We start from the raw sequence: 18,606 nt of genomic DNA, 5'->3' as shown, positions 1-18,606 counted from the left end.
CGGAAAACAAACGTTTTCCTGTTTGCCCAACGTTGCAGCGGAATTAGTTACTCTCACATGACAAACGAAGTTTACACGTGTCCAATCTCAAATAGCTGCAGAAAGCTTATACAGAATCATCAGCTATAGTTCAACCCTTTCTTGTATTTTCCTCCTCCCCTTCCTTTCCTACCCAATCTCTGGAGAGAGCTTTGGTCATCCAGAATAGAAACTCATCTCCTTTGTCTGGCATTCCATCTCAAAAATAGTATGCCCCATCTGTTACATAAAACACTACTTTCAGGCTGAAAAAAATATTCAGATTGCTTTGGAAATTAGTTCTGTACTCTCAAACAAAACTAACAAAACAAAACAGATAAAGATGTACAGAGACCTGTTTTGTAAGCTCTGTGATTTCTGTGTTGAAAGACATGCATTTGATAGCAGACAATTCCCAACTCTGGTAGAATTAAAAAGTTGAAAACCAAGAAGGTTGAGCATTGGGCTGAGTGACTGCAACTGGGTTGGAAGAACAAGTTTCAGCTCCTCGCTGAACAAAAATATGGTGAAGAAGAGAAAGTAGAGAAAAAGGAATATCAGCTAGTTCAGTAGAAGCAAACAGTGCCCTCCATATATTGTTAGACAACAACTTGCTTGATCTCCAACCACTTGGCCATGCTGGATTGGCCTGATAGGATTCATAGCTCAGCAACACCTGGCAGGCACCACAATGACTACTCTTTTTTTAAAACAACAATATTTTATTGGTTTTATTTTTGGAATTAATATGGAATGACAATGCCCACACCCAACAGTACTGCCTCCCCACCCCTACCCTCCAAACAGAGGTTCCTTGTGGGAAAACACTGTTCCAAAGTGTGAGGTGTGAGCCTGGTGGCTCCTGAGTGAGATGAATCAGATACAAGAGGGAATGATGGAACATGGCTCTTATTAATTTTTATTATATTGATATAGGCTATTTTGGGATCTTATCTTTCTTTCAACTCCTTACTACCCTTTAGCTTTGAGCCCTTGAGGACAGGGATTAATATCAGCAGTGCGATTTTTCTAGAAAAATAGGTGCTGGAACTCACCATGAACTTCTCCCTTATTTTCTTAGAATGGCAATGGCGCTCACGTGACAAGAGCTGGAGTTGAGATCCAGTGAGCTCCAGCTGAAAAGAGAGCCTTGAGTATTAGCCATATCATTGAAACCTGACCTACTGTGATCAAGTAGTCTATAAGTCACTCATATAGATATATAGACCAAACTCCAAGCATTATAGAGGTTTGCCTTCAGTGTATTCAGGAATAAACATTATACGCCTTACTGGTGCTAACCACCCCAGTCCAAGACTACAAAAGAGAATTGCTAGCCAGATGAAGCAGTGTTGTGGTTTTCAATGCTTTGAAAGAAAGAAAAAATGAAAACAAAACCCTTCCTCCTTCAAGCAGCAAAATGACAACCAGGAGCCGAGAGCCAAGCAAAAGTTGAAGGGGCTTATAGCAAAAAATAATAAAAATAAAAATACCTCAAGCGGAAATTCTGTGTCACAAACTACAAACCGAGCAGCATCAAATCCATGGTTGCCAACCACCCTTTCATTACTCTTGGGAGTTATATCACACCTGTGACTTCCTCTGCAGTAGAGTTGGAGTGGGAGACCCTGAGACTTCAGGGCACATCCATAGCATCTTTTCAACAAAGGAAGTACGCTTGCACAAACTAGCTCTCACCACATCAGTGGGGAAAGTGGAAAAGCAAAACACACTTTTGCAGGCACCCAAAACTCCTACACAGAGTACAGATTGTCACTAGCTTGTCAAGTTAGATTCTGCACAGCTGAAAACATAATGACCTAGGCAACTGCAGCAAGCTTCTGAATACTAGTTACTGGGGAGCTCAAGTGGGGAGGGTGATGTTGCAGTCAGGTCCTTCTTGTGAGCTTCCCACTGGAATCTCATTAGACACTGAGAAAACAGAATACTGGACCAGATAATCCATGGTCTTGTTACCACAAGGCTAAACTTTTCTGCCTACCTAGCTGTCTCATCAATCAAAAGTATGGATAGACCACCAGCAAAGCCTGGAAAATATAAAATTATATATTCATAGAAGACTAGAAATCTCAATGTCTGGTGAAGCTTTCTAGTTCACTATGGAAAGTGATCACCAGGCCATGCCTTATTTATCATGGGTCCATCATTTGATTTATTTGTATACATGGCACTAGCTTCAACGCATGTGCTGTAGATTTTAACTGATCCTTGTTTTATGTAAAGGCTCTAATTATTTTATTTTTCTTACTTTCCATATTTATGCTATGTTTGGTTTTATAAACCTATGTGAAAATAGTATAATAATAATAATTATTATTATTTAAAATTTTAAAGAAGCATAAGGGTTTTATCACCAGTACAACTTTGCATCAGTTTCCTCAAAAGTGTGCATAGTTCCCAAATGTGTTGTGTGGACTTTTTAAATCCGTATTTCCTACTTCAACAGAGGCGAGCAAATTGTGTTACACCTATAGCAAACATTTAAGGCACATTTAAACCACTTTAATAGTCATGGCTTCCCGACATAGAATTCTGCCAAGTGTAGTTTACCCCTCACAAACCTACAATTCCCAGGACTCTTAACAAAATGAAGTCTGAATTTTGGGAGAAGGAAATAATTCCCCTGTCCACAATGCTGTTTGCCCTGGCTGGACCGAGCCAGCAGGTTTTAAGTAATGACAGTTTCTGTGTAAGAGAATCTACCATCATCACCTTTGGAATGCTCTGCCTATATGCAGTCAGCTGAAGCTACGAACCAAAAAGAGAAAAAAAATGTCAAGGCTGCTGAGCCCTTGTCCTGTTTAGCACTGTTGATCAAGATAGAGTGCATCTACTGAAAGCAGTGTTGTAACCAGTAGAATCACTGCAGTAGTGTTTTGGCAAGAACTCTCAGGAGCATGTCACAGGTCAGAGTTTTACTGCTGATTTATCTGATACACAGAGCTGCACATAATGCTTCAAGTTCAAGCAATTTCAAGAAGCATATTTTTAGTTTAGTTCAGTTTAATTTATATGTCACTTTTCCATGGTGAACCGTGCCCAAAACAACTCAAAATAAATACGGTGTCACAAATGCACAGTACACATGGTTAAAAGCTTCTCTCCCTTTTCTTCTATGAAGCTTCTTGACAACTCAGAGAAGTTCTTTCTTCAACAGCCGGGGGGAGGGGGGCGAGGGGTGTACAAAATTATTGTTGTGGATAGATGCCATTTCTTATTAACTAGAACGTACAGGATGTGAACTTTTCTGACATTGGTCTAAATTCTTACATTGAAGGATCATTTAAACACAGCTTTGCCCTCCTTGCTGAAGCCATCTGCAAATCAATTCTCTTCAAACGCTGTCCAGAATCCTCTGCATCAAACCCTGTATAATATTTCCAGGGTAGGCTGGGTTGTTTAGATTTTCAAAAGCAGTGACACTCTCTTGAGGCTTTCGTTTTATTTATTTTTCTGTATTTTGGAGCATGTCAGCAAGTTGACCAGGCAGACACAAAATTGCGTACAGATTGCAATATAAAGAAGTGGTGATGACTGCCTTTCAAAGAATCATAGAACTGCAGATCTGGAAGGAACCCCAAGGGTCATCTAGCTCAACCCTCTGCAATGCTGGAATCTCATCTAAATCATACATGGCAGACGGCCACATAATCTCTGCTTAAAAACCTCCAAGGAAAAGAGTCCGTCCCCTCCCAAGGGAGACCGTTCCACTGTCGAAAGAGCTCCTACTGTCAGAAAGTTCTTCCTGATGCTTAGTCAGTAGCAAGCACTGTACCACACATACTTCTGTTTTAAATCACTATCCTTCGACCTCAGTGCTCCTTCTGCAAAACAGGAATGTTAAAGACCTAGCTCATAATTTGTTACGAGGACAGATGATATGAAAGATTGTGAAGCACTTTGTATACTAATAGCAGGGCATTAGTATATCGGGATACTAACAAGCAGTAGTTGAGCAGAATGTGAACACTTCAAGAATGAGCACTGTGTGGTGCTGTCACAAGAATCATCTGCTTACAAAGCCTGAGTATGGCTTGCACAATAGTTTTTCTCTTTCTTATATTTATCCTCTCAAGATAACATTAGCAAGCTGACTGCAGGAGACACACATGGACACACTGCAATCTTAAGTATGTTTACCCAGTAGAAAGTTCCACGTAGCTCAATGAAATTTATTGCCAGTAAGTGTGTTTAGGATCACAGCCACGGTAATCTAATTTTCATTAATAGAATATGGCTTCCCCAATGCTAAACATTTGTGTCAATGCAATGTTTAAGGTCCCTGGAAACTGAAACGTAAGAGCAAAATTTCTGCTGGAATAGTAGGGAGGTTCTACCATCCTAAGAATTTGTATCTTAGAAGATGACCTTGTCTCCCTTTTGTCGCTGTCTTCAAAATGAACACTTCTTAGAAAGGAAAGGGATAATAGGGAAAACAACGTTCCATGCTGAAAAGATATAACTAGCTATTTTGGGAGGAAAACAGAAGGTATTGTCTAGTATGTAGTGCGCACAAACTCCTTTTTCACCACTTCATTTTGTACTACAACTATAGTTAAGCCTTACAATATGTCATACATGATGGGTGAAATGGAGGACATTGTTTCTTTTAATTTTGCATGCATGGTAATGCATTTAACCACTAAGGTCATACCTGCATGCGATGACTGACAACTTTTCAGCTTGATTCAAAGCAAACAGCTGCTAGTTTGATTGCTTAGCAACTAAAAATTGATAGATGACCCTTAAGATGGATAACTACCATAAATCACCTCATTCAGACACCCAGGGAAAAATTAAAAAACAATGGCTTTCATGACATTTGCTGCATTCTGTAATGTGCCGTGATAAATTTGGCTACCTTATGGAGGCACAGTTGTGCCTGCTGAAATTAGACAGTTTTCTGCGTTCTATACTTCTTGCAGCTTTGAGCCTACTCTGCAAGGTGTGTTCATATTAATATACTCCACTGCCAGAAAAAAAGAAGAATACCAGAAGCTGCTGTCAGTCACCATGAGGCAGGGAGAATCTGTATTCTATCTCGGCATTGCCAAACAGCTTTTAATCAGGAAACAGCAGTCTTATATCATAACTGAGGCACAAGCCTACATGCATTAATAATGGTTACAATAAATTTAGTGTAATGACTTGACCCCTGGTCGACATTACAGATGTTGTGATAAATATGAATATAATGAACTGCTTCCTGTTTGTAAATATGTTGCATGCTTCCAGGTCGGGAGAAAAATAACCCTCATGCAAATTCAACCACGTTTATAGGTCTAGGATGGGCTGACAACCCAAACCACAACTCCATTTAATTTTAAGCCAAAGTATTAGGATTTGAGCCAATTTATTTGTACTAAATAGGACTAATCTTGATCCTAAAAATATGTGCTTGGAATTCTCTTCAACATCTATGGAACTGACTTCAAATCAAGTAGTATGCCTAAGACCAGGCTGCACCCTAAACACACTTACTGAGGCTGTGGTCATTGTCAGAACTATTACATCTGGTGGCAGTGAAAAAGCCTAGTGGCTATTTTACCCAAGCTGGTTGTGTGCACCTGTCACCATGTGCTGAACTCAGCCTTTGGCAACATGCCACCACAACCAGATTGCCATTTCCCCTGTAATTGCCATAGGTGGACACAATTATGAGCATATTAAATTCAATGCTATTATTTCCAAAATGTATTAAATACTGGAGCATATAGGCTAAAATCAAATAACATTGGCTTAAGTGAGTTGTAGATCATGCTATCTGTGGGTTCCCTATCAGAGAAAGTGTCTAAATTAGTTTAGATGCCAACCCCTCATCGTAACTGCATTGTGAAGTAGGCTATAAACTGCTCAGAATGCAGACTGGTATCCCTGAAATTATAATGTCAAACACCAGAGAGGAACATTAGTTGCCAAAAATATCTAAATGCAAGATCACACTTCTGCAAGTAAATCAACATTTGGAAAAGGAAATTCCCCTTATTGTTGCAGATAATGGATTTTCTTCGTTTGTTATAAACAGAACTGAGAAGCATTCTAAAACAGATGTTCATAATTGTTTTTATTTTTGTTGCTGATTTTAATTCTGCTTCCACAAAACTTTCATTAATGTTTTATATTATTTCTTTCCCTTTTAACTTTGAGTTTAATACCAAGCTTACACCTTGTTTTGTTCTTCAGGTTAGAAAAAAGTTAATTCTGCTTGCACAAAACTTTCATTAATGTTTTATATTCTTTCTCTTAAAACCAAACTTACACCTTGTTTTTAGGGTTAAAAAGGAGATATTCCAATGCCTATTACGGCCTGTATATGCTGAAGTGTTGGGGTTTCCAGTCATTTATTATTGATAGGATCATTTCTATCCTGAATTTTTGGTCCTAAAAAAAGTTACTCACTCAAAGCAGCCACCAAAACGTATTAAGAACATCAAATCATCAAAACAGTAAACTGTAAAATGGAACTAATTCAACAGCAGCAGACGAGTCAAAAACGTAGCTTGCGATTATTATTTAGAAAGACTACTCACTAATAGATGTCTGCCTACAACTAGAAACTGATCTCTACAAACTGGAGAATGAAATCTGTAGAACATGATGAGACACCCTCCAGTTACCTCATGCCCATTTTATTTCCTATGTAAAAAATTTATCTGCTCAAAACCAAATCTGGAAGGCCTCATAATGAACCCAACAGTAGCCATTTTTGTGAAGCATAAAAACCATCCAGAGCACTCAGTAGAGCAAGCCTCTCCTGGGTCCATAGCATCACATTATCAAGATCCTCTAATGCCTTCATTTTCAGAAATCATTCTTTACCCCATCATCTGTACTCATACCACACATGCTATTCTTTGGTTCACCAGATTACTCATATTCTAAAATTTAGCTAAATATTTACAGAAAGGTTAAATTAGTTTTAAGCACAAACAACATTACAAAATTTAAAACGACTGCATTTTGAAATATAAATTGCATTGTTACGAACTTAATGAAAGTTCTAGAACAACGAGTTGGTAACAACACTCTAAGCAGAACTACATCATCGTGCTTTACGCATCGTTGCAAGCTTCACCTGAAAAAGTGAGGAGGTACTTCCAAGACCAGCATATATGTAATACAAGCCATGCCTTAACCATGGTTATAGGATTGACTGCAGGTGGTAAGACTATATGCCCTTTCCCCCAGGTCCTCCCCTCTCAAGCATGGATTTCCCCACCCTTTCCCTACAGCGCTTAACCATGGTTCACCATTCAATGTCATTAACTGCAGCTAATGCAAACATTCCCACCTAACATTTGAAACTCTGCTTTGAAGCAGGTTACCAATTCCAAATTAGGAACTATGGCTAACTTCTATATGGATGTACCAGCAAATTATGGTTTGGAATGATGAGAATTCGCAGTGAATAGGAAAGGAGGCTGGGAAGCAAGGATATGATCCTAACGCCCTGCCATGATTAAGTATCAACCAATATAATGTACAAACACCACAAATTGCTATCAACTTAACATTACACACAGATCAGACCTCTCTCTTTTTTTCTTTTTCTTTTTTGCAGTAATACCATATGGGCATATGGCAATAAGAATGATTTACTATACGTTGCAAAAAAATATCAATAAAATTAGGTGTTGTTTTTTTAAAAAAAACCCTTCATTTTGCCACATTTTATGTATCAAAAGATGTACTGCCATGCTGGACAACTGAGTGTCGATAGTTGGTTCATATCAATAGGACTCTTCAAGCAACGTGCAACTGTATGATTTAGACTCCATTTGATATAGAAAGCTTTCACAATATGACACACTGGTTATCAGGTTATATTTAATGCTACCAGAATTTCATGATATCTCATACAGAATACAGCTAGGCTGCAGCACTTCAGCAGCCATGTGACTAAAGGCCCAAGCAAACAAAAGCATTGAGTGCACCTCATTTAATGTCTCTTATGATGATATATTTAAGCTAGGATTAATTGCATACATGTAAAATTCATATTCAATCACTCTATTTGTGTCTCAGCTGTAAGCCTTTGATGTTTCTATGAAGGATCCACAAAAGGAGACAAGAAGGCATGCTGGCCCTTTAAAACTGAAATGCTTGTTTCCTTTCTGTAAGAAAAGTAAATCATGCTGTAGTGAGTGGAGCTTTGAAAAAGCATCCATCCATTAAAGTTCATGGATCCTCGTTTCCAGATTGTCCCTCCCCTGGCTGTGTCTCAAGTTACAGCCTTGTACAATCCAAGTCTAAATAATATTCACCATGATAAATGACACCATAACTCCGATATCCACAATCAATCTTTGCTTTAAAGATACATCCATCTTCAATAATGTTGATGGGGATTCTGTAAAATGGGAAACGTGACTGTTTTCCCGACCTCCTAACAGTGGGGGAAGGAAACTCTGAGTGATGGCTGTCAGCTCACATCTGGCTGCAAAAATAAATTAGCCTTATGTAGACAAATGAAAGGACCAGCCCTGACTAGAAAACAGCCACTCCTGAGCAATGGCTAATTTATAGGGTTCCTTTCTAGAAAGTTCCTCGCTGAGGCTACAGTCCCCTTAGCTATCTCTTTAAATGATATCTGATGCTGTAAATAATTTTACTGTGATAGCAGCAGCTATGCATAATGTTTTTAAAGGGGTCTGTGTGAGTGAGAAAACAATAACTGTTCTCTCATACGAAATAAAAACGAGACAGTTGGGGAAAACTTTTGTTTCAGCTAAAAATATGTTTATATTCTGGCAGTCTAATCTATGGTTAAAAGAAAATAATCACATTCGAGCCGTTAATCTTAATGGCCTTATAATAGTGCTGAATGACAAGGTTAAAAAATAAATAAACAACTGAGTGTAAAACTATTTTAGTTGCAGTTGCTTTTCTTCTTTGTAAGTGAAGCACTTTTTACGGAGAATTCTGTAAACTAAGTCACCTTATTTGTGCAGGTGTTGTATGAGTCATACATGCTACACAGAAAAGAAACCCCTTATGTTACCTGTTCAGGTACTTTATATTGAAGTACTTAATATTCAAAACCAAGCAAAAAGCTTAGCAGAGACAAAATCTGAACGACGACAAAATGCATGAAAATGCATAGGGAAGGTTATTCTGTGCAGTGCCAGACCTTTTATATCACAGCAACATTACAATCCTATGCATGTTTCCTGAGTGGGTAGTCCTACGTTGAACAATGGGGCTTACTCTGCAGTAAGTGTGTTTAAGAGAGGAGGCTGAAACACTTCGGAAATTGTTAGGTCTCTTTTTTCTTGTAACGAGAAAACTTAGTATTTTACTTCTTGTACAGCAGTGCCCCACACATAGATGACTTAAATGCAGCTAAACTTTGCAAGAATATACCATCACTAATTGTGTCCCCCACAAGAAAGAAAGAAAGAAAGAAAGAAAGAAAGAAAGAAAGAAAGAAAGAAAGAAAGATTTCCGAACTCTCCAAGGAAGAATCCATATTAGTGATGATGGTGGAGGTTGTGAGGGTTAATTTTGTGAAGGTTGAAGGACTTACAGTAATGCTGTGAAGACAGAAACATCACAGGCTTTCCTGGCAAGAGGCTCAGAGAGGGTAGGAGGGGACTACGAAATGAACTCTCTCAGGCTTTGTCATGTACGTTTCCCAAGGCCCGGACTGGCCCCTTTGATAAATGACACATGTCATTCTGTCAGAGGCTGACACTGCAGCTGGGAGGGCTAGTGATATATGACTCCACTGAAAAGGAAATCAACTTTTTGGCACTGACTAAGACTGTGCCCTGTGTAAGGATTTTGTTTCTAAAAAAGTGAAAGATAGACTTAGGATTTGAAGCGGGGTGGGGGGGTGGGGAGTTGAAAAACAGATTGAACGACAGCTTACACTTAATTTATGTTAACTCGGTAATGGTGAAATGTGCTAGCCTGTGATAAATAAAAGCTACATTAGTCAATTATTAATCACACTCTAACTTGTAGCCAAAACCCATGACTTAAATCTGAGGCCTGAGCTGCCTTACAAACAGATAAGACAGTGTTTGATAGATGTCTTGCATAGTGTAATCAGGAAGGAATCAAAGGCTTAGTGGTTTAACCAATGAGGGTGTGTAGAAGGTTCTGGAATCTGAAACTGGGTAAAGTGGATAACTGGATTGAAAGCGCCCTTTCACAGAGGATACAGTATATCTTTTGACTGCTTAAAAAAAGGAGAGAGGGAGAGGGAGAAGCATATCTGACTTTAGTTTTAATCTTTTTTATATATAAATACACGGATGTCTTGAAACTGTATTTCCCTCCCTACAACTACTGTGTTAAATCATTTAAATCTGATCACTATTATGGATTCTCACCGAGACATCAAGTGTTTCAAATATGATCGTTTTGCACGGATTACAATTTAAGCATTTTATTTAATCGAATGAACTCGCATCAGGCTACGACACATTCATGCAGATACTAGCTGTAGAGGAAAAAAAGCACAAAGCTGCATAAAATAAATGATTTCTATTCAGCCAGGCTGTAAAGACAAAATAAAGGATCTGAGCTCCAAAAGGGAAGAAAAACCTGAAAATCAACCGTGCATAGGGGGCAGGGAAGCTGAATCTAAAATGGCCACAATGAGGATCTCTGAAAGGCTCACACTTCACCTAGGAAGGAAACTGCTGTGTGTTGTCTGTCCGTGGCAGGCAGGTTAATATAACAAACTCTCCACTCTTAAGGTGCTAAATTTCTCCTCGCTGCCCACAGGCCTAGCAGAAGATGCCCATATCAATAAAGATCTGTCTACAGATGGCATGTGAGGTAGAAGTCGTTCACGTGCTTGTACACAGGGAAATCTCACCCGTGGTGTATTCTCATACATGCTCTTATGCATCTGTATCATATAAATTCAATTTAAGCTGAAGTGAAGTATGTATGACCTTTCACTCACATTGGTTAAAAAATCACTCCATATTGAGGGCCAACAGTAGATTTGTGCAGAGCTTTTTATCTGGACAGTTGTAAACGACATTAACTGGTTTTGTTACCCAGACATTTTGTTTTAGCACAGCCTTAATGCTAAGCAACTAGCAATTTCCATGCATTTAAATGAAATAACCTTCATGTACAAATCAGCAGTATTCTTTTAATTTTCTGGGAGAGTTCATAGTCCAGCTACAAATTATTTGAAAGTCCTTTGTCATGCAACACATAGGGTTTTGTAACTGGAACATAAAGCCCTTATAATACTGTGTTAATTTCTATATCATTGGGACCTGTGTCCCATTTTATTCCTGGGCCGCTGTGTAAAAATAAAAGGAAGCCACAGAATTAAAACCACTTCTCCATCTTCATAGAACTGCCTTTCGTTCCCTAGTGCCTCCCTAGGGCTGGGTTGCTAACTAACCAGAAAAAAATACCCTGACCTGTTCTTGTGACTTTTAACAGCAATTTTAACAGCTAGGAAATAGGCATGATCACCTTCTATTGCCTGCATACCAAGGAGATTAAGGGTGCAGAGGTTGGTCAAAAAGTTGGCAGGTGGGCAAGGAGCGGAAAAGACAATGAAGTTAAGCAAGGAGGGGAAAGTGAGGTGCTCCATGCAACTTGTAGAACCACTTCAACTTCCCCAGAGGTAACCTTCCCTGTTAGCATGGCTTCAAAGCACCTTAAACACAGCTGAGAGCCAAAAGTAAAAAAGCAATACCATAGGCCAAGTGAGGCAGAAGGTACGAAACGTAACCTACCCTACCCATTAAATTGATGGACCATTATATAGTATTCAAATAATAACCAGGCAGCAAATAAAATATGTACTAAAACCTCATTCCTAATAAAAAGCTTAATTGTGCCCAGAAAACCAAAGCCAAATAGGTATTTCAATACTGCTGAAATAGGTTAACTTCAGCTTTCGAAAGGATTTCCAGAGATTGAGGGCAACAACCAATAATGCCTCTCTAGATGCCCTTATGATCTACCTGGATCTGGGGGCTCAGTGGCAGCCATTCTTTGATGTGAGCCCTTGTCTGAAATATATTTGGGGGAACCCATCCCAATTTAGTTTGAATATGCACCAGTATCCAATAACATACAGTGTACCTCGGGTTACATATGCTTCAGGTTACATACGCTTCAGGTTACAGACTTTGCTAACCCAGAAATATTACCTCGGGTTAAGAACTTTGCTTCAGGATGAGAACAGAAATCGTGCAGCGGTGGTGCAGCGGCAGCAGGAGGCCCCATTAGCTAAAGTGGTGCTTCAGGTTAAGAACAGTTTCAGGTTAAGAACAGACCTCCAGAACGAATTAAGTTCTTAACCCGAGGTACCAGTGTATCTTATCATCAGTGGTGAAACATTATTATGAGAAGAAATTTTTAATTAAACCTGAAGTATTTGTCATAGAAATAATTAACAGAGAGCTACATTACAATATAACAGCAAAATTGTTACAGATAGGTAGCCGTGTTGGTCTGCCATAGTCAAAATAAAAAAATTCCTTCCAGTAGCACCTTAAAGACCAACTAAGTTAGTTCTTGGTATGAGCTTTTGTGTGCATGCACACTTCTTCAGATACATGCACACTTCTTCAGATATCTGAAGAAGTGTACATGCACACGAAAGCTCATACCAAGAACTAACTTAGTTGGTCTTTAAGGTGCTACTGGAAGGAATTTTTTTAGCAAAATTGTTGTATATGATATATAGACAATATATATGGATATAAGATATACAGCTGTTGTATATAACATATTAAGATAAATATATATTAAATACTTTATATCTTTAAGATATATATTTGGGTGGGCCTGTGGGCCCTCATGTACCATGGACTCTGCAAACTTTATAGGAGGACCACTTTCAGGCCTTGAATCATTTGAGGTTGTTCACACATTCACCCAAACCCAAAAGTTTCAAGCACATACCCAGATTCTTTACATGAATCAGAGACTCCCGCTCCAAAACCTCAGCACTGAGTGTGCCAGTACGATTCAACAAAATGAAAAAATCCTCTATTGTGTGCATCAATCCCAGAAAATTTTTGGATTATAACCAAAACGTTTTAATCCATGGTTAATTGGCCACCAAGTAGTTGGTGTGGGGTGTGTGTGTATCTAGGCCAAGGGCACCAACCTGAATAAAATAAGGGAGGCAGGCAAGGTCCGCACCGTATAATCTATCACAAGACGCGGCACATGCACACCATTTGAAGGCAATGTCCATCAACATTGAAGGCCGCCGGCCTCCTCAAATATTTTATTGGGGGGGGGGTGAAGGGACCTTGGCCCCTAGGAGTTGGCTCCTACAACCTAGGCAGCTGCAAGCTCATATCTAAGTGTCAACTAAAGGGTTGTGGAAGTACACGGCGTGGCAACTGCAACCTCTCCCTACTATGGTATAGGATCAGAAGGCAGTACCCTGAGCAAAACTAATTTACTGGAGAATAAGTGCTACGCAAATGTCCAGGCTCTTATTAAAGGGGATTTTGCTTTGTTTTCTGGCCCATCATTCCTAACGTAAGCTGTTCTACTAACCTGCATATGTAAAGACAGAAACACTTAACAAGTGAGGACTGTATGCAATAAGCAAAAGAATCAGGGCCATGATGAGGCCTGATTTCTTTCTTATGACATCTGGTCTCAAACAGGAGGAAGCATCAGGCACATTGGCCCAAATTCAGGAAAGCACTTAAGGCATATTCTTAAATTTAAATACATAAACACCCTCATCTTTAAGTGCTTTCTTGAATAAAGCTTCAACAAGGACCACTTCTTATCATAGGTGCAGCACTATTTGATTGTATTTTCTATTGTTTATGAAAGCTGCACATATTTTCCAACCAACACCAGAAATCCGTTTACTGGTAGAATTACCAAAAGCATCTCACTCGCTGGGCAAACTATGGGACAAAATAAAAAAAAGGTTTTTATTTTATGGTTTAAAAATGAATGGGATTACATACCAAGAAGGAACCACTGCACACAGAATATAAAAGGAAAATATTTCTACTTGTGCATTTTAAAGCGTCTGAGCTCAAACAGAATTCTTACTTTTTTGTTATGTTTTATCAAACAATTTTTGTTTATTCATAATAAGCTGTATGTATCAGTACCAACATGCCAGGTGCTGTACTTTTATTTATTTAATGCTTTTCTACCCACCTTTCAGAGCACATTTCACTCACAAAGTGGTTTACAAATTCATAAGCTTGTGCAATAGACAGCTTATTTTACAACACTAAACACTGGAAAGAAGTTGTTTAAACCTCCATCATCCATGAAACACTGAATGTTGCAAGTCAAAGCTTTAAGAGTGTGCCTGAGACAAAAATCAGTACAACTTTTGTATTTTATGCACAACACACCATGTTTTCCCCATATGTGGTGATACAGAACTGACAGAAGAAACCAGAAGGTGTTGATTTCAGCTTACCTCAGCTTTAAGAAGTAAAAATAAACTAACACTTGTATCAGAAGTTAAAATCTCAGAAAAAGTAGGCTTACTTTAATAAAAAGGGAAAAGGGGGGAGACAGCTGTTGTCTAAATTCACACTGCCTTCACAGCCTTCAAACCAAGATATACTACAATGGGTGATTAGATGTAAAATTAATTAAATAAACACAAAAATAGAAACACAGTACAATTGTTGTATTTTTAAAGGTGCATAAAAAACCAAAAGTCCTAGTGACGTGTTTTATCTGAAGCACAGTTATTATCTTTGAATGCTTGAAATCAAATTAGGAAGGAGTACGAGGAACAAAACAAAATGATGCATTTCTAAAAATGCTCACAAGCTAATGGCTGAAACTTTTCTACCTTCTTACCAAAATATATTTTCCAAACCATAAAAAATTCAGAGTGAGTGCAGAATGTTTATATATTACTTGAGTCTCTCTTTAAAAGGTTTATACTTTTACTTTATGACCTGTCCTTGATTTGACACTTCCGCTCATCAGAAAGGGATTTATAAGATAATCCTGAAGGTGAGGAACAGACATCTGTCAGGGACTGGCTGGGTTTCACTTTGCGAAATTTAAGAAGGGAGAGAAATCCTGTTAAGCTCTCTTTAGTCACCAATAGACATCAAAGGTAATAATTAAAGAAGACAGACGTCATAAAAAATAAATTTATGTAGTTCTTTATAATGCACAAACACTCCAGTGTGTAAAACATCTTTTAGCAGTGAAAGAAAACACAACATTGGGGGGGGAATCTATTGGGCTTTTTGTGTTTGCTTGTTTGTTTGTTTGTCTACTTGGGGAAAAAAACGATTCCCCCCACTTTTTAAGTACAAGTTTAAACCAAAGACTTTCAAAACCTTTACCATCTGCGGGTACATGAACTATGGATGACCCCAAATGATTTGCACTCTGCTCAGAATCCCTTAGAAAGCACGGGAAAAAGTATCATTAAGAATGACTGATGACTGCCAGTCATGGTTGACCTCACCCAAGCTTTGGTCTCTGCCTCAGTAATAAGCTGTCCTTTATTAGCACCAACACTCCATAAAAGGGGTGTGTTTAGTCACAGGATAGTGGCCTCCTAATGCTCATTGCTTGGCTCTGAAAGATTGATTAGTGCTCATTTTTACTGCCTTCACAGCATATACAGTGACAGCAACACAGAGAGCATCAGGGCCTCCAGCTACAAAACCAGAGATTTGGGGAGGAAAGGCAGTTGGAATATTTTTAAGAAACAGAATTGACGCCTCAGACACAAAACATGTGACACTCATAACCTCATTTAAGCACCAATACCATAAGGATGTGATCCTGCACACAGTTAAATAATTTATTTCACTTATGTTCGTTTATTTTTATCCTGTCTCTTTCCAATTTGAGAGAGGTACGTCAACGGTACCTTCCGGCCCAGGATTTGGCTAGAGACGTTTGATATAAATACTTGCAATGTGAGAAGAGTACAGTACTTGAAATATAAAAGTTATAGGCCCTGTTTGTCAATTGGTTAGTATATTTCCTGTTCCTGGCTTAATAACTCTTGGACTTCTTGCTTTCAGCTGCTTTTGCCTCAAGACTTTTACAACTTGCCAAAATAATTGATGTCCACTTTTACTTTTCAAAGACTGGAATTTCATAATGAGTTTTTGTGCAGAAGAAAGGTATTCTGTATATTCTGAAGGCCAATGTTCCTGGTTCAGATCCTCTTGCACTATAATTTTCACCAGGTGCAAATGTTCAGGGAAAAGGAGGAGACGAAAGCCAAAGAAAGATGAAATGTTTAACTTGAGTTAACTTCTCCTGCCTAATTTGCAGCACTTTCCTTCCACATCTATTCTTTTATTCAACAATCAAAGTCAATGGCTCCATTCAGACATTATGTCAAACAAGCCCTTGTGTTAGCAATACTTTAAAACTCAAACCAATGTTTGCGCTTTAACACAATTGTGCAAATTATGGTTGAGGGGTTCTTTTCTGATTTCTTCCTCTAGCCTCTCTGAACTGCAGTGTCCCTTCGTACAGTAGTCTCTGGAGGAAGGTGGAAAAACCAAAAGTTTGTGAATTCTTTACTACGGTTTGGTGAGATGTCTCAAATGAGCCAAGGAATGCATTTGGTACAATCCAACAATATGAGAAAAACAAATAACTACATGGCAACGGGTGAGATCCAGTGTAAGGTGAGGGGACATCTGCTCATACAACATGATTTCTCATTTCTCCCGTCTCACTTGCAGCCCCTTCTCACCTCCAAAATCTGCTCTAGAGGGTCCTGCATACCCTCCAACATTTATCCAATGAAAATAGTGACGTCCCATTCCATAATGATAATTTTACTATTTATACCCCACACATCTTACTGGGTTGCCCCAGCCACTCTGGGCAGCTCCCCACAAATATAAAAAACATAATAAAACATTTTAATATATTTTTTTAAACTTCCCTACACAGGATTGCCTTCTGATGGCTTGGGGGTTGCATATCTCCATACCCTCCAACATTTCTCCAATTAAAATGGGGACATCCTAAGGAAAAGTGGGACATTCCGGGATCCGATCAGAAACTGGGGTAGTGTCTATAAATCAGGAACGTTACTGGAAAATAGGGACACTTGGAGGGTCTGGTCCTGTTGCACAAGCACATTTCCAGTGCACAAGTGGGCATTAGATGACACCCAGTGTCAGGAACCTGGACCACAGAGCAATGTACCCTTTATAATAATAACAGGGCCATTATAAAATATACATACTTAACAGTAATGAAGTCCAGCCATCATTGTTCAATACTACTAAAAGCAGGCAGGACATGAGCTCTTCCATGAAAATCCATAAAAAATACCTGACAATACTTGTATTTCCTTATTGATATTCACCACCATTTTACACATGCACACACCTGCTAAAAATGTTACTACCTTGTTCCTGGGGGAGATACTACCCTAACCCTACAGCAAGGCCAGATAGTTTAAAATCCAATTAACACTACTTGTATTAATTGTGTTCAAACCTTCCTGCTTTTTCTTTTTAAAACGCTCAACTTCGCAAGGATAACATCGTCTCCCGTGTATCATTAACATCATGGGTATGTGTTTTTTTCTATTTTCACTTTGATCACCTGTGGAGGTAGGAGAGAATTTTAAAACCTCAGCATTTATAATAGTAGTATACAACGTTATATTTGTAAAATATCACTAGTTATTCTGTAGGTGTGCCTTGGCTTAATTTTTTTTTTAATATTAATTCTCCCAATTCAGTGCTTCACCTAAGCTATTGATTATTACTGATTAAGAACTTGCCCATATGACAGCTCTTGGGAAACAGTTATATCATGTTAAAGGAAGATACAGTTGGAAGGTGGAACGGTGTTTTTTTACAGTTTGTTCTGTTATCAGAAAAGGGGAGCAAGTGGCTTTCCATATGTGTCTGCACTATAACTGAGACTGATGGGAATTGGAATTTAACAATATTTGTAGGGCCACAGGTTCCCCATCCCTGTTCTACGTACTGTAATTGGGAACTGAAGTATAATAACCTCACACCAGACAACATTACAGCGGTGGCTTACTGGATTAGTACTTTTAGAACACATTTTGAATACTATGTAATAACTGCTAGTTTTAAAAAATACCTATATTTGAAAGTTTACTTGCAGCAATAATATCAATTAGATACATTGATAATTTGCCAGTAATCCATATTAACCATTGTTGCAAATACAATTAATTCCCTTCTTGCTCACCTTTTTAATTTTTATCCTTACGAAGTTATGTATCTGTATCCACAATCAAATGCCTCAAAAATTCATACTTTTTATTATTTATCTGGCTATGGTAGGTCAATTTTATACCTGATTTAAAAAGTATTTCCTTTTATCTTCAGGGGTTTCATGCAATATATCTTACAATGGAAATATTATTCTCTAAGACAAGGCTTTGATCAGAAATCTAGTGAAATAAACAGTATGCATTACTGGACTCTTCATGATGCTATGTCCTAGGCCATAATGAAACCAACACAACTGTCTAATGTGATTCTTTGCATCTTACTACAGTGTGCCCCCTAGCATCATACACAATTTGTGCTTTTAATATGTAATTAGATGATAAACAACTTAAAATAGCACCCATGCTTGGCATTACTAGATAGC

At 38.4% G+C, this 18,606-nt stretch overlaps 1 protein-coding gene across 6 annotated transcripts in view; it reads right to left on the bottom strand.

The window, feature by feature from the left end:
• The window catches only part of TSHZ1 (teashirt zinc finger homeobox 1), a 79,876-nt gene that overhangs the window by 47,734 nt on the left and 13,536 nt on the right, over positions 1–18,606 (bottom strand). The window contains exon 1 of one of the 6 annotated variants that reach the window (XM_083518591.1): positions 12,931–12,949. The exons of the other annotated variants lie outside the window; for them this stretch is intronic. The gene's annotated coding sequence lies outside the window, so the exon portion shown is untranslated. Of the gene's footprint in view, positions 1–12,930; positions 12,950–18,606 lie in introns of those variants that run through there. 6 annotated transcript variants of the gene reach the window in all.

Source organism: Podarcis liolepis (genome assembly GCF_965112155.1).
Source record: "Podarcis liolepis genome assembly, chromosome: 8".
In the NCBI taxonomy this organism is placed as follows: Eukaryota; Metazoa; Chordata; class Lepidosauria; order Squamata; family Lacertidae; genus Podarcis; species Podarcis liolepis.
This window is presented reverse-complemented; position numbering and strand designations above follow the sequence as displayed.